Raw genomic sequence first — 15,639 nt, forward strand, 5'->3', positions numbered from 1 at the left:
GTCCATGATGTTCAAGAGCTTCAAACTTGCTTTTGAAGGCATCTATGATGGAATTTGGCTCTTTAACACTAGAGAATATTTGAATACCATCCAAACTTGAGATTAGAATGGATCTACAACATCAAAGAGGTCTTTTTATGCTATTGTAATAAAGGATAATAACAAGGCTAATGTTATAGTAGTGGTAGCAGTAGCAATTGTGTGTGTGTGTGTGTGTGTGTGTGTGTGTGTGTGTGTGTGTGTGTGTGTGTGTGTGTGTGTGTGTGTGTGTGTGTGTGCATGCGTGCGTGCGCAATCAAACATGAGTCATTGTCTAGCCTATTTGTCATTGGCGACTTAAAGATGTTAGGCAACTTGCTAGGCACACTCAGTACAAATATGCCTACTAGCTCACACTTAAGCATGCATTAGAATATGTCTTCATGCCATCTAGCCAATGCATCACATAACATAATTACAAAAGACAAATGTACATGTTAAAACAACTTGAAGGTTCAATAGTTACATGACACAAAGGAAGAAATGATTACACATTTCTCATGTTCTTGACCCTTTTTGTAGAAGAAGCCAAGTGCCAATCATGCTTCAATAAGTGAAGAAATCCACTAGGCCTATTTACATGTGTCATCTAAACCCTTGGTGTCAGTAATTGTAAAGCTATTCTTGTGTGTGCTTGCTTGCATTAGCAATTCCTAAGTTCCAAAAATCCTACATTCAATAGCACAACCAAGTTAAAAGCATAATATTTCAGTCACAATGATTGTTCACCACTATATCATGGTTAAAGCATATCTATTCACATGTCAAACATGAAATAAAAAATGCAAAATTTGAATTGAGTTCTTTTTTAACATGGAGATGACAAGCATCTCATATTAACCTTTATAGTTTGTTGAAATTCCTTGTGAGCACATATGAGAAATTGGATAAAAATTATTGTGTATTGGTCTTTCTACGTACACTCCAATTTCTAAATATTGGAAATGCCAAACATGCTTTGTCTTATTTTAGTAAACCATAACTCTTTGAATTGAGAATTTTCATTAATCAACATTTTTATAAAGTAATTTGTGAAAGGTTGTAATTGCAAATCAAGATTACATAACATTGCATTACACTTAACAATTATGAATAAAGTTACAGTAGCATCATTTATCATATCCAATAATCTATTCGTTTGACTATACTCTATACACTTAGAATGACACATCATGAGATGTTAACTTTATATGCTTCACATTGACTGATAGATGTGATACTAATTCCAATTATGGGTTTCCATACGAGTTGACTTGGATCCACACATGATATTTTTCTTAAACTAAGGGTAGTTTTGTTGGAAGGCTCATTAAAAAAACCAACTATAAGCCTTTATATCCAAATGTAGGCCTTATGATTGCGGAAGCTAGGTCATGGCCTAAGTAACCCACATAAGTATCCTACTCTCATAGCCATCATTTAACTTAGATCCAACATGTGGCCAAGTTTATGCATACTTGTATAGTAGTTAATAATATTCAATGTCTCTATTAAAAAATGCTATAATGAAATTCTAAGATGATAAGTTTTAGACTTAAATTACTTGAGTTTAGGCTAACAATTTTATAAACATATATGAAACTCACCTCATGTCAATATTGTGGGGGGTAAAGGTGCATGTGCTTACACCGCCTTGTAGTTACTATACACATCGTGACTACATACCTGTACACTACAAGTGGTGGGCACCTATCACTATCACTTTATTCTTTATTCTTTCAATGACTACATGGTGACATTGGAGTTTCCACATATGCTCTCTCTCTCTCTCTCTCTCTCTCTCTCTCTCTCTCTCTCTCTCTCTCTCTCTCTCTCTCTCTCTCTCTCTCTCTCTCTCTCTCTCTCTCTCTCTCTCTCTCTCTCTCTCTCTCTCTCTCGCTCCATCCCCCATAGCTCTCGCTTTGCTCTTGCTTCCACTTGTGTGCTTTCACTTGGGCTCTACCTTTCAATTGGTATTAGAGTAGGCATTTGAGGAGCTTCTTCAACTTTTGCTTCATTCCATATTTAAAGCTTCAGTTCAAGGTTTCATGGCAACAATTATTTCTTGCTCTCGAGGTATGCATTGAGTTTTCCCTTCTCTTGGTTTCATGGCAACCATTGTTTCTTGCTCTCGAGGTATGCATTGAGTTTTCCCTTCTCTTGGCTTGTTCCAGCTTACTATTGGCTTGTTGAGGAGATTTCTAGGCTTAGCTAAGCCTTATTGAGTGCTTATTGAGTTGAAAGTATCCATTCTATCCATTTTGAGAGGATACAAAGCATGCTACAAAAGTCATGGATAGCTATGGTGGTAGCTTAATAGTACTTCCTCATTTTGGCCATGACTTTTGCATATGATATCAAATTCAGGTGTTCTATAGCTAGAAACAAAGAGTATGATGAGAGTTACAAATCAAAGTACTCATAGAGCTGATTCTATGCTATTTTTTAGTTCTACGTTTTGCACAAAACATAATACTTCCAGTTTGGACAGCGAGGATTTGATTGGTTTATGCTCTACTAATGCTTATGGAGAATGTTTGCAATGCTTGAATGATGTATCGATGCTTTAGAAAAGCTTTTGGGATGATTAGAGCCTGATTTCCTTAATCATTGGAGTGTTTATTGTTGTAATAATAGTTTAGGAAATAAGCATACAGTAGTGAGATTCATGCTTTGAATGCTTATTATGCCTACATAGTATTTCAGGTACGGTACATATCTATGGTGATGTCTAGCATTGATCTATAAGCTCGAATATGGTTATGATATGCATTGGAACTTGGATTTGAGCTACATTTGAAGTACTCGGGCTTTGGTTATTTGTTGATAGCATGACTTCCCTCTACTAGCTACAAGCCTATGAACATGAGATCCAAGCATCCAAGATACATCAAGTACATATGTGAGAGTACAAAATCTCAATAAATCTTCTAGTCCATGCACTTGAGCTTCCCAAATGCTTTGATGTATATGTCTTAAGCTTTTCTACTTCACTTTGCATTCTAAATTTTATTCCAATCAGAGATGCTTGTACTTACTTTTGATAGGGCTTGGTTCTTTGAGATAACAGGACTCTTTGTTCATGTATATGCTCTAGTGTATGCTGTTGGATGTACTTACTCTCATTTGTGGGGGATGATTTGATTTCATATACTTTGGCACTCGCACTTACCTCTATCAATAGTTTGTCAGTGATGTATATGATTATCAGGTGTATGATTTACTAACACTTTGAGTTTGTGATAGTGTTTGGTATCAATGGTCAATGCTTAGTTACTATTAGTTATATTGTTTGTATATTGATTGCTACTTAGATATCCCTGGCAATGAGAGCTTTCTTTCTTGGCTATTTGCCCACAATTAAATTGACATGTGCTGCAATCTTTATTTCAGCATTGTTGTAACTACAATTTTTAGCATTGTCTTGGAGTAGGCATTGTACTTTGGTAGTCTATTGTTTGCAATTGGTGGATAAATCTATACTTTGGTATTCCCCCTTATTTTACCCTTATTTTGATTGAGTTTTGGGGGCTGATTTGTAGTCATTTATAGTAGTCCATTCTCTTGGATTTTAGATTGGTATATTGTCATTATGGCTAGTTCTTCCAATGATAGTGCTATTTTCAATATTGAAAAGCTTGATGGCACAAATTTCACCTATTGGAAGACACAGATATAGTAGGTACTAGTACAAAAGAAGCAAGTTAGACCATTGAAAACTTAAAGTGTAAAGCTTGAAGGCATGGATCACAATCATTGGGATGAGTTGGATGAGCTATGTAAATCCGTCCTTATATTTTCATTGTCTAAACATGTTTACTTCAATGTTGTTGCACCTGAGGATAATGCTTGGTAGTTATGGGAAAAGATATATAATCTTTATAACAAGCAAAGTGTTGCATCACAGATGTATTGGTTGAAACAACTGATGGACCTTCATATGAAGGAAGTGCCTAGTGTCTCCACACATTTGAATGAATTTCATTCAATTTTCAGACACTTGACTTTGTAGGACATTGAGTTCAAGGATAACCTATCTCCCTTATTCTTGCTTGTGATACTTCTCGAGTCATTGGAACCTTTCCATACAGCCATGTGTGCTAATATACCTAAGGATGGCTTGAAACTCTAGGATGTTATAGGTGCTTCTCATTGAGGAGATAAACAAAAAGAATATGGATGCAACCCGTACCTCTCATGCATTGATTGCTAGTTGGTAGATATGATAGTAAGAGCGGTAATACCACCATGGTAGAGACTCACAGAGGTCTCAATCTCGTGGGCAATCTTGCAGTAAGTCCTATGGTCATAAGGCCTCTTTGATGTGCCATTAACGTGGGAACTAGGGTCACATTTGACCGTAGTGCCATAATATGTGCGATTATAAGCATAAAGAGAAAGGCAAGGGCAAAGTACAAGAAAAGTATGATGATCATAGCTTTGTCCCTTGTAAGTCTAGTGTAAAGATTGAAGAGATAAATATAGTGCAACCTAAGTCGTATGATGAGTATATCTTAGCAATTTCCTCTCTTGATACTTCTCAATTGACCAATGCCTCACATACATATTCTCAATGTTTGGCTACTTGATTCTAGGGCTTTCTTTCATGTTACCCCGCATAGGGATTGGTTTTAGTCCTATCATTGGAGCCCATGATAGGTTCTGTGAGATTGAGAAATGACTTGGTATTGGATATTGTTGGCATTAGAGATGTCAGAATATAGTTTTCTTTAGGCAGCTCTTTTACTCTGAATAATATACGTCATGTACCAGCTTTGACCAAAAGCCTTCTATCTATTGAATAGTTGGATAATGTAAGTTATTATGTATCTTTTGGTGATTCCGCATGATGGTAATTTACCCATGGGAATCTTATCTTTGTTCGAGGTGCCAAGGCTGGCAATGCCTATCCTTTATTTATATTTGGATCCCTTGACCATGCCTCGGTTGTGTGGCCAACATACCACATGTATCTTTATGGCATCGTCACCTTAGACACATGTTCTTAAAGGGAATGAAAGTGCTTACTTGTTTGTAGTATCTTTCACCTCTTGATTACAAATGTTTTGATTCTTGTGATGACCATTGTCTTTATGGAAACCAGACCCAAAATTCTCATAAGAAGTCACGCATTACGCGCATGGGTGAACCTCTGGCTCTTATGCATTATGATGTATGTGGTCCCGTTCCATGACAATCATTGGGTAGCACAAAGCACTTTGTTATGTTCATTGATGATTATTTTGCATACGATCTAGGCATATCCCATTAAGTAGAAATCAGATGTCTTATCTACTTTCAACATTGGCTTACTCTTGTTGAGAACTACTTTGGGTATACAGTGAAATGCCTAAGGTTTGAGAATGGGGATAAGTATGTTCTAAAGCATTTGAGCATTTTTTAAATGAGAGGGGTATTAAGTGTCAGTTGATCGCCTCATACACCCCACATAGGTAAAGTCACCTCTGCCTAACCAATCGTGTATTCATTATACTAACAACACATGCACATTTGTACACTGAGGTGGAGGACACCCATCTCATTGTCACTTCATTCTTTATTCTTTTAGTGATATTTGAATAAGGAAAGGCCAATCACACACTATGACTGACATACGGTGTCTCTATGTCTCTTGCTCTCTTACTCCATTTGCCATAGCTCTTACTTTGCTCTTACTTCCACTTATATGCTTCTACTCGAGCTCTACTTTCATGAACATGACCATTCAAGAAAGAATCTATAATATGCTTAGTCAAACAAGCTTACCAAAACATTTTTGGATTGAGGCACTTACTCGCTACATTTGATAAACAAATCCCCATGCACTATTATTGGTTGTTAGATTGTAGAGAAGGTATGGTCTAGAAAACCTCCTTTATATGTACACCTTAGACTCTTTGGATATGAGGCTTTTTGTCGAATACCAAGGACATATGTAATAAGCTAGATCCTAAGTCAACAAAATGCATCTGTCTTGGTTACTGGGATGCATGTGTGATGGGCTGTCGCCTATGGGATCTGCAAGCTCAGAAAGTCATATGTAGTCATGATGTTGTTTTCCATGAGAAGAAGATGCAAAAGCAGCCTAAGTAAGCAGTTGAAATATGTAGGGTGATCTTTCAGGAGGAGCCTCCTATTATCGTACAACCAAGTAGACAGGCTATAATTGATGTTTTAATGAACCATGATCATGATGTTGGACAAGATATACATGCCCCACAACCTATTTTGAGATAGTCTACTAGAGATAGATGTTAGCATGATCAATTTGTATCCGCTATGGGCTATATTATAGTGATAAACTTTGGTGAGCCCCTTACTATGAGGAGGGCATGTGTAGAGGTGATATTCGCTCTTGGGAGAGGGCAATGCAATCTAAGTTTGATTTACTACAAAAAAACTATACATGGAATTTGGTTTCTTTGCCTAGTGGGAAATATGCATTGCCATGCAAGTGGATGTATAAGTTGAAGAGTACCCATGGATGTTCCAAGCTATTATCTAAGACTGGATTGGTTGCTAAGGGTTTTAAATAGGACCATCGTGTTGACTTTGATTAACTCATTTCTATTGTAGTCAAGGTAACTACCTTATGATTGGTTTTGGCCTTGGTTGCATAATTGGATTTGCACCTTTATGGGGACTTTTGTGTATGGGGACTTGCATGAGGATATGTATATGCAACAGCCTAAGGGCTTTATGGAAATGGGTAGGGAACACATAGTGTGCAAGTTGAGAAAGAGCCTTATGACCGTAAGTAGGCACCTAGGGAATGGCATCATGAGTTTGATGCTTTCACAGGGATATAGTCAATGTCATATGAATCCATATTTATACACGAAAACGGTGGTATTCTATGTACAGCTCATGATGAATTGGATGTTTTTAAGACTTGGCTCAAGAAAAGCTTTGAGATGAAGGACACAGAGCTCACATATTCTTGGTATGTGCATCATGCGCAATCACTCTAAGAGGCTCCTTTATCGGTCATAACAAAAGTACATACAAAAGATGCTTGAGTGATTCCATATGCAAGATTTAAGTCTATTGGATATCCTTTGCCTTCCCATGTGAAGGTCAATCAAGCTTATTGTCCATAGTTAGAGGAGAAAAATGTTGAGGTAGCCAAGATTTCTTATGCATCTGTAGTGGACATTTTGATGTATGCCATGAAAGCCACTCGCCGTGACATAGCATTTGTAGTGGGAGTTGTGGCTGCATGCTATATGCCTACACTTGGCCTATAGCATTGAGATATTGTGAAAGGTATCATGAGGTACTTGAAAGACACTGCAGATATGAGCATTTGCTATAGTGGCTAGGATACTATAGTTACATTAACTTGAAAGACACTGCAGATACTGTGAAGGGTATCATGAGGTACTTGAAAGACACTACAGATATGAGCATTTGCTATAGTGACTAGGATATTATAGTTACATTAACTTTGATTATGCAAGATATGCAAATAGTGGGAAGTCCACCTTCGGGTATGTCTTCACTTTTGCTAGAGGTATTGTTTCTTGGATGTCTAGGGTACAGAAATGCACGGCCTTACCTACTACTGAGGTGAAGTATATTGCAGTCCTTTATGAGGCTTGCAAGGAGGCCCTATGGTTAGGCCTTGGTATTATAGTTACTCCTATAGTGCATTCGGACTCTATGAGTGCTATTTAGTTAGTTAAGAATCTCATCTTCTATGTGAAGACAAAGCACATTGAGATGCACTATCAGTTCATTAGGGAGGTGGTAGAGAATAAGTCTATTGACCTTGTCAAGATCTTGAAGACTGATGAGAATCAAATAGATCTTCTCACAAAAGTCTCTCAGTGGAACATTTTGCATTCCTTAGGAAGATGATGGGCATAGAATGAGATACATCTATTCCTCATCCTATTGTACTTTATGTACATTTGTACTATCACTTTCTACTTGTTCTCTCCTCACTCACGGCACATTTGCATTTAAGTGGAAGGTTGTTAGGGGTAAAGATATCTATGTCTACACTGCCATGTATTTACTATATGCACAATGATTGTACACATGTACACTATAGGCAGCGGGCACCCATTACTTTCACTTTATTCTTTATTCTTTCAATGGCTATTGAATAAGGGAAGGAGGGTCACACATTATGACTGTTGAAGTTTCCACATATAGTGTCTTTCTCTCTTGCTCCATCCACCATAGCTCTTACATCCACTTGCTTCCCCTTGTGTGCTTCCACTCAGGCTCTACCTTTCAAATATTTAAGACATTTAGGGTGGATTAAACTAATTGTGAGATGCCTCCTCCAACAGACCCAAAGGAGTCCTCTTGGTAGTCGACTGGAATTCATATCCATGCACATCACCATCCAATCTCCCCATGGGAAACCTAGAACTTAGTTGAGCATAGGAGTCTCAGTTCTACTTCACAGGGAGAGCATGGACAAGTCACCCCTAACAGCAATCTAATGCCCACCTAAGAAATACCACTTTGTAATCAATCAAAGACGGAAGTGAGGTTAACACCACACTTGGTTCAAAGAGAGTGAGAGACAAGGGAGAGTGTACTCGATCCCCCTATCCATAAGGTAAAATCTTAGCTCCGTCCCCCTAAAACGGTGTTAAACTTGGTACCTAATGCTACTGATATTGGGAGGGTCACGATTTAATCAGCTCTATCTAGTGCTGGAAAGTTACCTAACTTATTGAGTCCACCCATAGCCATAGGCGTTCGATTGTCACGATCGAAGCCTTCCACTTTCCTCAATTGGGTTTGCTTTAGTTTTCTAATTAGCAAAGCATACTACCACGCTGTTTGGTCATATAAAAAATTGATTCCTTTTATTACTCAGTTAAATTGGGTTCATTAAACTCAATCTTTAGCACATAACAAACAATTCAAAAATCAAATACTTTATTTTATAATAACAAGTAGAACCATCACTTCGTAGAGTGATACAAAATTGTCTTTCCACAAAAAGATAAGACCTTTCAATCCCTCGGGATTGGGCTATATGTGATCGCACTCCTCCGCGGTCACTAGGGAATTTATTGGCTCTGAGTCCCTCTAAGCTTCCCTGAGCTTCAGAAGTCATCCTATATAGGAGGGGCACTTATCACTTGGCCCTTTTTCCTCTCAGGTGCTTGAGTGATCAAAAACCAAAAACACCTATCTCCCTTGGGAGCATAGGACCCCCACCCACCACATGTGAGTTTTTCCACACTTCGCAGAGTGTTAGGGAGCATTGGGTTGGGAATCCCAACATCCTGAACCACCACAATCCACAACTCATTTGGCTATGCAAGCACAGAATCATAAGAGACATAATTCATCATTCACAAATTTAAAAGCAGTCATAACCATAAAACATTTTTAACACACTTGTCAATGTGTGCGATGCATAGAATCTATCCCCCTCATCAATTCCCATGTTCCTTCCTAAAAAGCAACTAATAATATTTAAATTGCTTTTGTAAGTTTAAGTACATTCTAACTAATTGTAATCTATGTAACAAACTAACTTATCCCTCATTAGGACGTTGTAGAGTTAATAGCTTAAAAGCAATCATTTTCTTATGTACTAAACCTAATTATCTGCATTTGGCCATCCATTGTGAATATGGGTTGGGACTGCAACCTTGGTTTGTTGTGGAATAACCGATCCTTCGAGTTGAATGGATTTGGGAGTAACTCCCACTTGCACTTCAGCAGCTTGTTGAGTTCCCTCAGCAGCGACTACTTTCTTGCATTGGGGAGCTCTCCAAGCATGACCTCCCTCAGCATCTCCATGTCTCTTGGGAGCCATGGAAGAAGCTTGATGGATTTGAGCAGTGCTTCCACATAGGTGTGGAGAGAGAGAGAGGCTCGGCTGATTGTAGCAGAGCTTTGTCGCATCAATAGCAAAGAGACTTCTGCATGGGTTGTTCTTTGACGTGACGCTCTATCCATGTTTATATAGTAACCACTGATGGGGAGGGGGGGTAAAGAGAGAACGCTTGCTTTTAGCATTTTTGATGACACATCATCGATGAGCACTTGTTTTTAGCATTTTCAATGATATAATCGATGATGTCAAAGAGGGGGCTCGTTTTTGTAGCATGAAGATAAAAAATTACGAATATACGGGTGAGCAACAAGCGTCGCATTGTCAGGCGGGCATCACTCCACTCCAAGGCTCACGACCCGGGCGGTGACCAAGGCATAGACCTTGGCATACTTGGCAATGAGCTACGAAGGATTTGTTGGTGCCATTGGCTATGCATGAGAAGCTCCCACTAGCTTGTAGGAAAAACTTCCTGGAAGGTCACCCATATCGGCATTGTCCTCACCCAAGTGCACTTAACTACCAAGTGACTATTCACTAGGCTAGTTCTTTTTGTTGTTCTATACTACAAACATAGTTAATTAGCTTGACTTGGGAGGGTTTCCCAAGCCTTCCTTCCATGAACTAGCATATAATACCTCCTTATTAATAATAACAATTATATTCATAGTTAGAGCTAGTTTTAAAAATGTGCAATTTTGTTTTCAACATAAATCAATTTTTGGAATGTATACACACATTGTTTATTAAAATAAACTAAGTAATGGGGACATTTCACTAATACATCCTTGAAACTAGAAATGCACCTTACAATAGGTTGAATCATATAAATTCATTGTCTAGAGGTTTTTACTCACGTGTTGTCGGAGTGTTAGTCCCATGGTAGTTGGTGAAAGGTATCCTAATGGTGATGAATATGAGTGTGTGCTTCATCTAAAAGTCCCTAATGTAGGGGGATAGTGTAGAACCCTAATTACCTAAACCCTAAAGTAAAATAGATTATGTAGTGGTGGAACACCTAAGACCATTTTCAAAGGTTGAAAATTTGTGCCATGGCAAACTTGAAGAAGACTTGTGGCCCAAGAAGAGGAGTGCTTGATATAGAAAGATAGGCCATTGGCAATAAGTAGCAAAAAACTTGACTTGGCTAGATGCATTTTCCATTAGAATTTAGCAACTAGCATTCATAATTTAGCATTGGAAATTGGCACTATCAACACTAATTAGCTTAAGCAATTGTAATTGATATGAGAAATTGTTGTTGGCGTGATGATGGAGAATAGGCAATACAAACAATTTTGCAAGAGGCATTAGATTAAGAAATCTATCAAGCTTAGAAATTAGCATTAATATGAACATTTTCCATTCTCAATTGCATTAACAATTAAGAATTACCAATTCACATTAGTAAGGGTATCTTTGTGCGTGTGTGTGTGCGCGTGTGCAGAGAGAGAGAGAGAGAGAGAGAGAGAGAGAGAGAGAGAGAGAGAGAGAGAGAGAGAGAGAGAGAGAGAGAGAGAGAGAGAGAGAGAGAGAGAGAGAGAGAGAGAGAGAGAGAGAGAGAGAGAGAGAGAAGAAGGAGGTTGAAAACAATAATAGGAGAGAGGTGGTGGTGGTAACAAAGGGTGGAACAAGTGGACTATTGGAATTAAACTAGGGGGTTGATAGAAAAATCTTGCTTCAAAGCTCTCTCCAAAAGCTCACTCCTCTCATACACTTCTAAAATAATAACTTTATTTAAGTGCATGGTTGCAAATCACTTGATATGCTATAATTATGATTTAAGGTTATCATATTATTCACTTATATATTTGTGATTGTTAAAATATCATAGTTTTCAAGAACCAAATTCATGCCAAACAATCGTGATAAGCTAAACAAGGTCTTGAAAAACCTACACAACCCATGCATACCCTTTCAGAAACAAGTATAGATACTTGAGTGTGCCCAAAATATGGAGCAGCCATGTATCAAAATGATATGCAATGTGAGATGGTAGTAGTAAAAGTCCTTTGACATTTTTCCTTCATATTGCAAATCTAACACATATTCAAATCCAGGAAGTTCATGGCCCTTATGCCATGTCATTGATCCTTTAACAATGTGCCATCCCTTTGTTCATTGTAGGGCATAGAGATAGATTGAGGATAAGTGGTTGGAGTTTGAAATTGCCATTAAATATTGGGCCTTATAATAGATGGGGTCAAACCTTTTGGCTAATGGGAAACCACATATAATGTTTTCCCTACGATTTTGGTGAACTACAATAATCTTCCAACCATAGCTCGCAACCAAGAAGGGCCATCTCACTCTTAATTTGCCAATTTGTTGTGGATATGCATCCCTAACCTCTAGGTGAGGAGCTTTAAGTAGTATTATGGTTAGGTGTTCTGATGATAAATATGAGTCGTTGTGTTGATAGACAAAGAATTGATAAATTCTAGGGACCTTAACATGAACTGTGCATGCCTTTCTCAAGCATGGAGAATGCTTAGGTGCACATCACTCCCTTTTTTTATTATCAATAACTTAAGAAAATTGTGAATAGTCTTATTGTTCTATATATTAAGTACTAGAGGCACTAGTAGGAAATTTGAGCCAAAAAGGCCCTTTTGATTGGCGTCCACTAATGAGAGATTAGTGAGTAGCCCAATAAGATATTGCAATGGGTGGTCCAATGTAATATTTTACTTTTTACAAATTTGGCCAAACCTCATCTACCTCTAGCAAAGAGTTAAAAGTGAGTCTTTAAACTTATTCTAATGAGGCCTTTAAACTTATCCTCATGAGGTAATTCTAAACAAAATATCTATAATTGATAATGATATTTTTCAACTGTTTTTCTAGCTTTCAACACCATAATATGATTTTTTTGAAGGTTGGGTCTTTAAAGCCGCCTCAAAATTAGAAAATCCAAAATATTTTATCTTGATTTTAGAGATATTTCAAAAGTTTTGTAGTTTGCACCCTTTTTGTGTGCACTCCTCTCATAGATCTCATTGTTTTGGAATCAAAGCTTTGCAAACTCCTTTTTCTATCTTTGCCATATTCTAACCTCACTTCTTGTTAATACCTTAGAATTCTTTGATGGCTTCTTCTAGCTGACCATCTAACTTTATACATGTTTATACATGCAATGATAGAAGTAATCATTTATGAACTTGAGTTTTTGCTTTTAAGGTTTGACTTGTGTCTCTTAGTAGGCTATGTTTTCTAGAAGCTCTTGTTTATGTGTGGTTAGGTTGTAGTTGTCTTTTTCCCTTGTTTATCTTTTAGTTTGTCGCTAGTTTTAGCCTTGGATTTCCCTTGTATAATTGTTTCTTCCCCCACAAATATGTTATTTTAGGTTCCTCAACTTAGTTCAATTAAACTACTGATAGTTAAGCACATCCAATCCTTGTTTCAATGTACTAACTATGTGACCTCAACTTAGTTCAATTAAACTACCAACTACGGTTCAATAGTTAAGCATATCCAATCCTCATTTCAATGTACTAACTATCTGACCTCACACTCAATCAAAGCTTTTTTCTTTTCATCCATTAAGTGATAATGTGTATAACAAATTTTTTTCAATGTTATGCAAGTGTTTCTAGGTAGCTTTGGTCTTTCTACATGCTTGCCTAAAAAATTCACCTCTTGCACAATCCATTGTTACTTATTCTTGTGAATTGTCTCTAGTTGAATCTAAGTGAGTTGGAACTATGTGTGCCTTAACCTATATGCCTAATCAAATAATAAGGCCTAGGAGGGGATGGGTCAAGTGAATGTGTGAGACTTTAGTACCTAAATGATTAATATTTGAGCTTATACGTCCTTTAAACGGGTGCTTGGCCTAAACCTTGTGGTGAGAATGGGTGTTTCCAATTGGATTCCTAAAAGTGCCTCCTAAGGGCTATGTCTTAGTGAACTAGGTAAGGTAGGTTTAGAAAAATGGATGGGTTGATGGGATAGTGATGACCCTAAAGTGGATGATAGCTTGTGGGTATGGTGGGTGGTTGTAACCTACCACAAGAGTGATGTAAGGAGGTGATGAGGACTTGTGTATGTGTGTGCACACAAATGAATGCATGTGGGCATGTGTGATAACCACAGGGTGTTGACCTAAGGTATTATGCTAATGTTAATCCTATGAGTGACTATGTGATTGGTATACATGTGCTAAGGGTTTATGACACAAGTATGCTATAAAAAACTACCTACAGGGGGAACTTCTGTGTCCTAAGCTAATCTTGGATTGAGTGTCCAAGTGGATGTGCCTATGAGTGAGATGAGGTATGTGTAGCCTAACATGAGATATGTGTGTTGTGTGTAGCCTAGTGAGTAGGGTGTTCCTAACCCTAAGGAATATGAGAGAGAGAGAGAGAGAGAGAGAGAGAGAGAGAGAGAGAGAGAGAGAGAGAGAGAGAGAGAGAGAGAGAGAGAGAGAGAGAGAGAGAGAGAGAGAGAGAGAGAGAGAGAGAGAGAGAGAGAGAGAGATTGTGATGATAAGTTGTGAATTGGGTGCCTAAGAGTGGGGGGTGTGGTATATCCCCAAAGTTGGTGTTTATACCTAAAATCTGAGCATCCAATTTATGTAGCCTAAGATGGAGAGTTGTATGCTTGATCCTAACTATAGGTGCTCCTACCATGTGAACACAAGTGACGAGTGGTGATTCTTGGTACCTTTAAGAGACTAGGTGCCTAAGATTAGATGTATGTATGCCATGCCCTATGTGTGGTAGCAATGCTATGAACGCTATGGCCTATGACTTGCTAATTAATTATGGTGTTTCTATGAAGGTCACAGTGAGTGCGCCTACAAATGTGATGATACTACGAGTAGATGAGGCAGTGATCATGAGATTGTGGCCATGATCGGGATCGTGGATGAGTCTATGAGCGAGAGGAGTTGGTGATGCTATGAGCATGAAGGTGAGCCTGATGATATGGCTACAAGTTGGTGGCAATGGTGATGTTATAGGTGATTGTGTGATGAATGCGGCATGCCTACAAGGCCGGGTGGCTACAATAGTGCACCTACAAGTGCATTTGTGTGAGCATGGAGGTGTCTTTGATCATGGTGTCTACAAGTGTGAAGGAGAGTGGTGATAGTTATATGAGTATCAGGATGAGGGAGTTGGTGGCAATGGTGATGTTATAGGTGATTGTGTGATGAATGCGGCATGCCTACAAGGCCGGGTGGCTACAATAGTGCACCTACAAGTGCATTTGTGTGAGCATGGAGGTGTCTTTGATCATGGTGTCTACAAGTGTGAAGGAGAGTGGTGATAGTTATATGAGTATCAGGATGAGGGAGTTGGTGGCATGAGTGAGGCTTAAGAGATTTTGTGAAGGTGGTGTGATCATGTCATGGGCTGACGAGTGCATGGTGATAGTGGTGTCACAAGTACACAAGCATGAAGAACGATGAGCATGAATCAATTTTAGGGCTAGGGTTACCCACAAAAATTCACATTTGAATGTGTATACACATACATCCAGTGTAATTCAACAAATTCATTAGGACAAGAGAGATTGATGGACGTATAACTTGTCAGGCAATGATCCAAGAGATGACAAACCTCTATCCATCCCTTTCTCTCTTGCGCACCTTGCATGCTCTTCCTTCTCTCTTCACCTTCCTAGCCCACAAGTAGCCCTCATGTTTTTGTACTCCTTCTTGCTTCTTCATTGTGTTTATGAATCCTTTGTTGGTGAGGGTTGCAACTACCATAGGATGGATAGACAGAGATGGTGGCAAGTTCATATGGTCGATGTCACTGTCAATGGTGACCTTTTATTGATAGGCTAATTGTTATGATTAGGGG

This window comes from Lygodium microphyllum, chromosome 2 (genome assembly GCF_053477565.2).
Source record: "Lygodium microphyllum isolate KBCC chromosome 2, Lygodium_microphyllum_v1.1.10, whole genome shotgun sequence".
NCBI lineage: Eukaryota > Viridiplantae > Streptophyta > Polypodiopsida > Schizaeales > Lygodiaceae > Lygodium > Lygodium microphyllum.